The sequence below is a fragment of the Triticum dicoccoides genome, chromosome 2B (assembly GCF_002162155.2).
Source record: "Triticum dicoccoides isolate Atlit2015 ecotype Zavitan chromosome 2B, WEW_v2.0, whole genome shotgun sequence".
Lineage (NCBI taxonomy): Eukaryota > Viridiplantae > Streptophyta > Magnoliopsida > Poales > Poaceae > Triticum > Triticum dicoccoides.
Window position 1 is genome coordinate 459,746,632 of NC_041383.1, and position 9,097 is coordinate 459,755,728.

The 9,097-nt window shown below is 43.7% G+C and overlaps 1 long non-coding RNA gene across 1 annotated transcript; it reads right to left on the minus strand.

Moving 5' to 3' along the window:
• Positions 1–1,700: 1,700 nt before the first annotated feature.
• On the minus strand, positions 1,701–8,355 carry LOC119367834. The gene is made up of 8 exons (XR_005176448.1): positions 7,871–8,355; positions 7,286–7,514; positions 7,157–7,216; positions 6,264–7,046; positions 5,601–6,174; positions 5,423–5,518; positions 3,728–3,883; positions 1,701–1,995 (listed from the first exon to the last, which is right to left on the minus strand). It is a non-coding gene; the product is annotated as an uncharacterized LOC119367834 (long non-coding RNA).
• Positions 8,356–9,097: the final 742 nt, after the last annotated feature.

The window sequence follows — 9,097 nt, forward strand, 5'->3', positions numbered from 1 at the left end:
CCCCTCGCTAAACAGGCTGGCACGATGGCTCGTTTCCCACGCCGACATAAGAGCAAGTACAATAAGGTGACATAAGCAAGCTATAAGGACTAAAGTATTATATATTTGCTCAGTTGGAGGAGAGAGAAGAGAAACGGGTTGTTGATTATTAGCCAGCTGCAGCACGAGACTCAAGACACTTTGTGAGGTTGTATGATAGGCCAACTATTAATAACGTACTACCTTTGTTTCTAAATGCAAGTCTTTATAGAGATTTCATGATAAACTACATACGGATGTATATAAACACAGTTTAGAGTGTAGATTCACCCATTTTCCTTCGTGGACTTATATTTGGAAACAAAGGGAATAGTACACACTTAAAATTTACTATTGTACATGTGGCCTTATAGCCGATTGTTGTATTATTAACCATACTACCATCCCACTAAAAAATCACAACAACCATGGTCTAAAAAAGGCACGTCCGCCCGTGACCATGCGTAGGCAGGTAGAGCTGTAATGCGCTCGTCGCCTTGTGGCTGCAAGGACCCAGGATGCGCATTGATGCATGCAGCGTGTCGGATGTGTGTGCGCGTGTCCTCTCAGCAAGCTTTAATCTCCAGGTGGCCGCTGGTCCAAGCCGCGTGTCGGGTGTATGTATGGGTTTCCCTATGAGCGTGTCTTCTCAACGGGTTAGCGACTCGGCGTAGCTCTGAAGAGCGGAGATTGGCGATTTGGGGTGCTGGGTACGCCTGGGTTTCAAGTTGTGGCTGGAGGATCTCCGCCGTCGTGTTGTTCCGGCTGTCGGTGCTACTTCCGCGGCTGCTCCTTGGGCGCAGCTTCGCCGTCCACACGAATTGTGTCGTTGCTGTTCTGGTCATCCATCTCGCCATGCGTCTTCTCAGCCTGCATCGCCGTTGCTGTTCTGGTCATCCATCTCGTCGTGCGTCTACTCGGCCTGCTGCTTTGCCCTGTGTGCGATCTGGTTTGTATTGTTTCCTCTGGTATTAGATTTGTTGTTGTGAGCTGTGTTCGGTACGGTGTTTCTTGAGCAACGATGTCGTTGGATTAGGCGCTGATTTTTATGGACGCCACTTATGTGCTACATTTGTTGTGGGGGGCACCGTGCACCGTGGAGGAGAATGGCAGATTTTTGTTGTGGGGGGCACCGTGCACCATGGAGGAGAATGGCAGATTGTTGTTGGCTGAAGCTTTCCTTCAAGCTTAACTTACTGCTTTAGTTACCAACTTTGACAGAAGTAGATAGGATTGGTGCACCCACCGCACAGAGCTCAATGAAGCTCAATGAAGCTCGTCAATCCAGCAATACATGGCATCGGCCAGCGTCGCGACACGTCAACCAGCCAAGCAGCCACCATTGTCTTACCTGCTCTAAGCACGCACTTAACGTTGTTTCAGATGGAATGCATTCAACATACATGGTGGAAGAGAGTTGCCCCCATGCCCCCCACTACTGAACCACGACGTCCACAATAAGGAGATGGAGATCATCGTCCCAGGGGTAATCAATTTAAACTTTGCTAACATCAGTCATCTATATTACCATGATCTCACCAGTTGCTAGATCCAGTATACTGACAGTGATTCACCAACTATATAGTCATTAAACTGCATGCAATTCTAGTTTTAAGAATACTTGCCCAAATAATGGCTGCATTGTCAACTCGGCCATCACTTTAAAATATGAGGTCCCACATTTCTCCTTCCCCTCACACCACATATCTTTACACGATGCAATTAAAGAGTGTATGTCAGTCTCATGCCTTGCTTTGAAATCGATTGAGTAAAAAATGGTACCCTTATGCGTGCACTTGCCAGAGAGGTGCATTCAATACTTCCCTACTTGAGGGGATCGCATATACTAAATTAAAATGCAGTGATCACATCACAGATTATAAATTGTTTTCTTAATTTACACACATTGTACACCTGCTTTCCCAAATCGGCATTACCAGATCACCATATATCCAACATTTAGGCGCAACACGCAACCTACAATTGGAGTGATGGTTCAGTAAGAAAGAACATTTAGCACAAAGAAAGATGAATTTTGAAGAAAAAAAACTTGCAGTGAACACAGAAAAAACCGATGCTCGACTGACTACTAATACCATCTCAAAATATGCAAGATGCAAGATGCTCGACTGACTACTAATACCATCTAAAAATTGATGCTCGACTGACTACTAATACCATCTAAAAATAAGAGGTCAAACCAATCAAGTGAAAGACGTTTGAACTGGAATTAGACACACTGTACATCATCAATCATTAGGAGCTCGACCCCATAGAATCTTTTCGGCTTCAGTTGTATGATTAGAATTTGGCTTCAAACTAACTAAACTAACGAGTTTTTTTTCCTTGTCCACTCTTCAGTTGCTAAATTATGATTCATAAAGTTCTAGTGCATCTTGAAAAGGTTATAATAGTTTTGGTTACAGGGTTGACGATATATCTATGGATATTATACTGACTGATAGCCCATGGTTCATTTGAGCTCACTTTGGCACGAATGCCTGATGAAGGTTCGACCTGCAGTTTCAGATTTCCCTTGACTCATTCAGTGCAGCTTCCTTCATGACGTATGCCACATGCTAATATGAACTTTCTCATTGTATTCAGGAGAGAAAAAAGGAAAAAGTTGCTATGGTTTTCCTTGCAGCTCAATTTTCACCCTTCCCAGGTTAATATTCACTATTTTCTTTGGACCAAGTTTATGCTGCCTTTTCTCTGCACACACATCATCAGAACTGAACAAAGAGGCATCACATAGATTTAGATGGTGCGTGTGAACATGGTTTAAGATATGATGTTTCTTGGAGAGAGCAAACTAACCTTTTCAATTTCACGATCTATTAACTAAAATATTGATCAACGACACATTCTGATCTTCAGCTTTGTTTTTGCCTTATTGTCACTTAATTAGGTAATATAGTAAGAAAGCATAGTGAATGAGACTCGAAGGAATTTTGATGTCAACTCGTGATTAGCAGAACTTAAAATGATCTCTTTAGACAAGTATCAGATTGAAGGAACCAATATAGAACCATATTAAATAGGGACTTAGCTGGAAGGTGAGAAAGAAATTACAATTGCTATTGGTGCAACAATACAAAATTTAGCTTATCTATCTATCAGATTTCTTGACTCAAATTCCAGCTAGCAAAGACGAAGATTGAATCCCCAAAAATCCATGCTAAACCAAATATAGACTCGTTGATTTACCTCAATTGAATTATTTATAAAACATTATACATGACAAAATCTAGCTGAGCTAAACCTTCCTGGAATCTTATGTGGATTTTTAGAGTTTAGACCAAGGAGAAATGGGGAAATAATTTGGGACAGAGGGTAGTGCACGCGGGAGCCTCAGAATAGCGGGTAGCCTAGTGAGGTTTATATGAAAAAGGTGGCTTTTGTCTCATCAGTGAGTTTGTTGCACAATGCCCGTGCTACTGATATAATGTCGTTCATGACATACCTCACGAAGTTCCAATTCGGTATGTCATCCAAATTTTATGAGAGCCACAAAATATGTTGGAAGAATAACTACGGATCAAATGGACCTCGAACTTTATCTCACCGTGAACACCACATAAATCACATTCTAACAGGAGGCCTCAGCCATCGCCAAGGCATCTCATGGAAACATGGGGGAAACTCCAAATCGAACAGAGCAACACAAAAATAGGAATCAGGCATGAGGGAAAGGGGAAAAGCTAACCTGGGTAATGGGATCAGCAGACCGAGGAGGGTGCCACTGTGCCAGTGGCCTCCACAAGAATAATCTTGCACACGATGTCGCCTCAAGCAATGGATCGCCAACACCATAACCGAAGCACTTGTTGTTCATGGTTTCAGTTATGAGATATCCCGTCAACTGAGGTACAAATCACAAATAGGTCAGCTCACGAGCTAAAGTATATAATCTTATCCAAGAAAAGATAAAATAGTCTGCAGAAACAAAGCTTTATTAAGTTCTTTACTAAGAAAGCGAACTTAGAAATTACAGCCCAAACGGAGAATAAATGGTTTAGAACAGGCATAAATCTGATCCATCTTCCATCATCAATAATAAAAACAGGAAATCTTGAAATCCTTGATCCAAACATCATAAGTCACAAAAAGTCGAAGCAAACTGTGAACTGAAAATTACTCTAAAAAAACTTTTCTTTTGTTGACTCTAAACGAAGCCCATGCCCTGTTACTCCATTCTTTTGTTGACTCTAAACGAAGCGTGATTTATATGTTCGATTACAGCCATGACTTGGCGATATTCTAAAGAATATAATTATAAGACCAGACATAGAAAACTAACAGAAAACGCTGAGAACAGAGAACACCCGTAATATAGTAATGGTACAGAAGTTTGGCCGTAAGGTTGTGTGTGGCCGACGAGGGTGGCTCAGGGAGCGCACCACGCAGCAGCGTGCGAGTGCTGCGGAAGATGGGGATGGGAGGGAGGCATTTGCGTGCGCATTTGGTGATCAAATGGCTCAGGAGGGGACCGATCTTGGGATAGGATCAGTCAACCAACATGTAGTAGTGACCTGACCGGAAAGGTAGGATTTGCATGAGCAGGTCAACAAAGAATTATAATGTCAGCATATAGCAATATAACCAATGAGCACTATCAAGTTTCCAAAAAGAGGGCGTTTACCAACAGCTTATCGTTAATTTGCAGTCGTACCACTCAGTTAACATTAAGAATAACCACACCTCATTCAATTATGATTCAAACTACATGAACAATTATCCATGAAGTTCATTTCTAAACTACAACTGCAGTTTATATGATAGAAAAATGTGATACTACAACTGCAGTTTATATGGATGCATTTATATGCTTCCATACACATGCTATGAAGCACGAAACATGACAAGGAAATTACAAAGGATAGCCTAAAGCAAAACAATGGGGCTTAACTAAAATTTACCTATTCTAAACTTGTTTCTTTCTAAACAGAGCATCAACTCAAACCACATATAGCAGTGAAGCAACAATGATATTTTCTCTAAAAATCCAACACAATGCCACCAACAGCACACAACAAACTTAAGTACAAAAAATCATCATTTTCCTTTGAAAGGGAGGGCGTTGGTTGGGTAATGTGTACCAAAAAATCATGCCAAATTTGAACGAAAGCCTGGGCAACCACTGAGACATAAAGGATTCAGAGGGGAGGTAAGGAGGATTGGGAGTAGGTCATCTATTCTATGCAAGGAAGATCACGGGGACCAAAATCCTACATGAGGCTGAAATGGAAAGGTTGCCCAAGGCAGACAAAAATCATCGGAATCATTTTCGAATCTAAAAATGGAATATAGACAGCAGTGAGATGAGATGGTAAACATGGCGCTAGCCTGAGCTGCCGCCTGCTGCTTCTAATTCTTAAATTGATAGACCAAGAAAACTGACCAGGCTTGTACACCATGCCGACACTTCAAAACCGGATGAAGCTAGTAAACCAAGACCGAGCAAAAAGACCTCCTCACGAGAAATAACGCCTCCAACCTTTATGCAAACACTATCAGTTTGATACAAACCGAAAGAAAAAAACAGAAACAAAAATCAGGATAAGTTAAGAAGTACATACCTGATCATGCTAACCATTGTCAGGTTTGATCATAAGTTGCTTCCTTGGTTTAGCTAGTACAGGTGTGGTTTAGCTGAGAACAGTCATAATTATTCAGAATAGCTATTGGTTGCTTCTATGGTTCAGCTGCATCAAACCACTGGACAAACCTGAGAAAGTTGATTGTTGCAACGGAGAGGAGACACTATCTTACACACCTAAATTAAACCAGCAAGTAAGCATGCCATTTATTTAAAAAGAAACACCACAGCAGCCCAATCACAAAATTTCATTCTTCTATGTAGTTCTAATTTTGAACATGGCACAATGATATATTCCAAGTGAAATCTAAATTCAGTGTGTGCCGCACATCTCTATACACCCAGCCTAAAATCTGAGAAGAGCGAAAACACAAAATTGAGAAAGTTCCGTTGGTTATTCTAAGTCTCTAGCTACATGGAAGAATGAGAGATACATGGGAAAAATATGCATTGTTGGAGATAGTATAGATGGATAGACACATGAAATCTAGCAAAACCAAGTACCATGATCCATGTCACCATGCCTATCTTAGCCTCTCATACAAAGTTCATACCTGCATGGTCGTAGCTGTTGATTACTCCATTGTAAGCCCAAAATGCAAAAAAAAAACACATTCTATCTTGCAAGGATTTGACAACCTACAGTGCAAACTGCTCATAAGCAGCCCATCGGGCTCGCCATGCACAAGCCCAGAAAAATCTTCAACAAACGGGCAAAATCATTTGTAGGCAACTCAAGTTTTACCCAGCCTACAAGAACTGAACCTCCTCAGCAATCTAAAAAATGTAGGAAAAGGAAAGTAAGCAACAATATTTTGAGGATGAACAAAAATGCATAAAGATACATGAGTTAACAAACTGATTATATACCTTCAGATTCAACAATCAATTATCCTGGAAAGATCATAAGCCTGGAGAGCCCTTGTAACAGAAGTGTTCACATACATGGCAAGCTAAATTTCGTTTTTTATATAAATCCGTATAGCAAAGGCAATGAGTAGTAGATGTCTGAGGTCAATGTTGCTTGCAGGCAATAAAATGGAAGTGGAAACAAAACAAATGAATAGACACTAATCATATACATGTGGCATTACTAATATTTGGTTTTGGAAAACCTGTGATATGGAAGTAAAGCCGTTGGAATCATATATGAACTGAACAATGTGCATCGACTAAAGCTAGAATAACACCCATTCATATGATGTGGTTCACATTTATTCGACGAACTCCATCACTCAGAAATTAACTGAGCATTGGGCCCTAGTCATATAGATCTTACATGCATACGTCCTCGATGAGACCACCATCTCCCTCAATCTAAGCTCATCCTCCAACCATGCATCCAGGCATGCTTACTAACTTGTACTTCGAGATATAGCTGCTTCTCATACTCAATGGCCTCGTCAAGCATAGATGCCTTGTTAATCTATAACATGCAAACCAGTGCAAACATTAACTCATTAATTTCATCACAAACACGAACTCAGCAGCCGCAAATCCACCGACAAAGAAAGAAGAAAAAAAAAAGGTCATGACCTTGTTGGAATTGAGTACAGGGTCCGCAACACCTTCAATCTTCTCGCCGATCCCACTCCTCTGTTGTTGTGGCCTAATCAATGATCAACCCCAACAAGCAAAGCGCACGACAGCAAGCAAGGTCATTACCTTCTCGGAGTGCTTGTGCACCTCAGCGGTGCGGATCCACTTGCTGTCGTCGCCCCCACATGTGCCACCCCCACCCCACTCTCGTGGAAACTGTAGCCACCACCCACGGCAGCTCCCCGTAGTCCACTGTCTGATGTTGCTGGCCCAGCGCCACCGACAGAAACGCCACATCTTCTCCACCTCACGCTGACTTGACCGCTCATGTATCCTCTTCATCGCCTTCGTCTTTCTGTTTTCTCTCAAACAACGATTCAGTCAAGATAAAAGGTTCTCCCTTATCTTTAGTAGATACATAAAAAAATGTCAAGATAAAAGGTTTGACATAACTGTGCAGCTTTTGTATCAATCAATCATACATATACAATCATTTTGCCACTATAAACATCATTGTAATGGTGGAGTAATCACTCTGAGCAAATTTAAACTACAAACAGAATATCTAAGACTAAGCTCTGGTTGGGGTATATTTTAGAGAAGTTTAGTTCAGTGAAACTACGGACGCAAAGGTCTGAAGATTTGCGCCTCTCCTTTTTCATCTTGTGCCTCTCCTTTTTCATCAGTATCAAATAGAAGAGTAGGAGCTACCTGCAGACAGGCTGGTGATGAATGGCAAGGAGACCCAACTCTGGCTGAAAACAGCGGCTCCCACACGCTGCTGGGATGTGGCCAACCATCACAAGCACGAGCAAACCTTCCCTAACAACTGAGGGCTCTGCTATTGAGATTAAAGGTCGCAGGTGTTGCGATTGAAAAGGAGACGAGGCAACTGCCGCTTAGCTTCTGCAGAGGCCGTTGTGCTGTGCCGCAATAGAGGTGGCGGGGGCCTTGATGCATCGTCGATTCTCTCATCCCCTGTCACTGAAATCCGGCTCGGGATGGGATGGGAGATCCTTGGATGGCTGGGAAGGACCCTGAGAGCGGCGGCTCCGACGAGACGGGGAGGCCGAGAGGGAGGCGGCTGATGCTCCCCTTCTCCCATCGACGATGAACTGGAGTCATCCCCGGCGGCCGCGTCAATCCCTTCACTTCAGATCGGGAAGCGAGGAGAAGGTGAGGAGAGGTGGCGGCCTCTCATGCACGGGACACGCCAGGGATGAGGACGGAGCAGGAAGAGGCCACGGCGGCGGGGGTGGCGTCAAGCGAGGGCGCGTGGGAGGAGGTGGGGATGAGCGACACGAGAGGGGGAGAATGGGGGGGGGGGGCTAGGTTTTACTGCACGCACGCAGCCCATCCCCACGTTTCTATCCTGCTGGCAGATGCACGCACTAAACTGCGACGCAAACCTATGAGCCGCCCACTCTCCGTTTGCTAGACCCCACAATCTAACGAGCCCACCCGTCATCCAGCGCCAGAACGAGATCGTGCATGAGAAAGAGACGGACGGTTGACCAGCTTCCACCAGGGTAAAAAGCAGCACAGTAAAAGGATCGCTCGATCCAGAATTGCCGGCGTTCGCGGGTGCCCTCGCTAGGCGGGTAGTCTAGCAGCGTTTATATGTTAGATGAAGTTGCTTTCAAAGGCGAGGATTGGCCACCATGCGCGCACCATCATGTTGGGCGGCGATTCGGCTAAAGCCTGGTATCATCGTTAGGATCGATAAGGGACACACGGAGGAGGGATAAGAGAGGAAGATCATGGACCAAAGGACTCGGGCGGATGGGGGCGAGCTAAGGAGAAGGGAGCTCAACGGAGGACGGGGGCGCGCATGCGGCGGCGGAGGCGTGGGTGCGCATGTGTTTTCCCCAGATCGTGCCTGCGTGGTTATCGCGGGATGGGAGGAGGGCTTAGTTAGTTTTTTCAAAAAAAAAACAA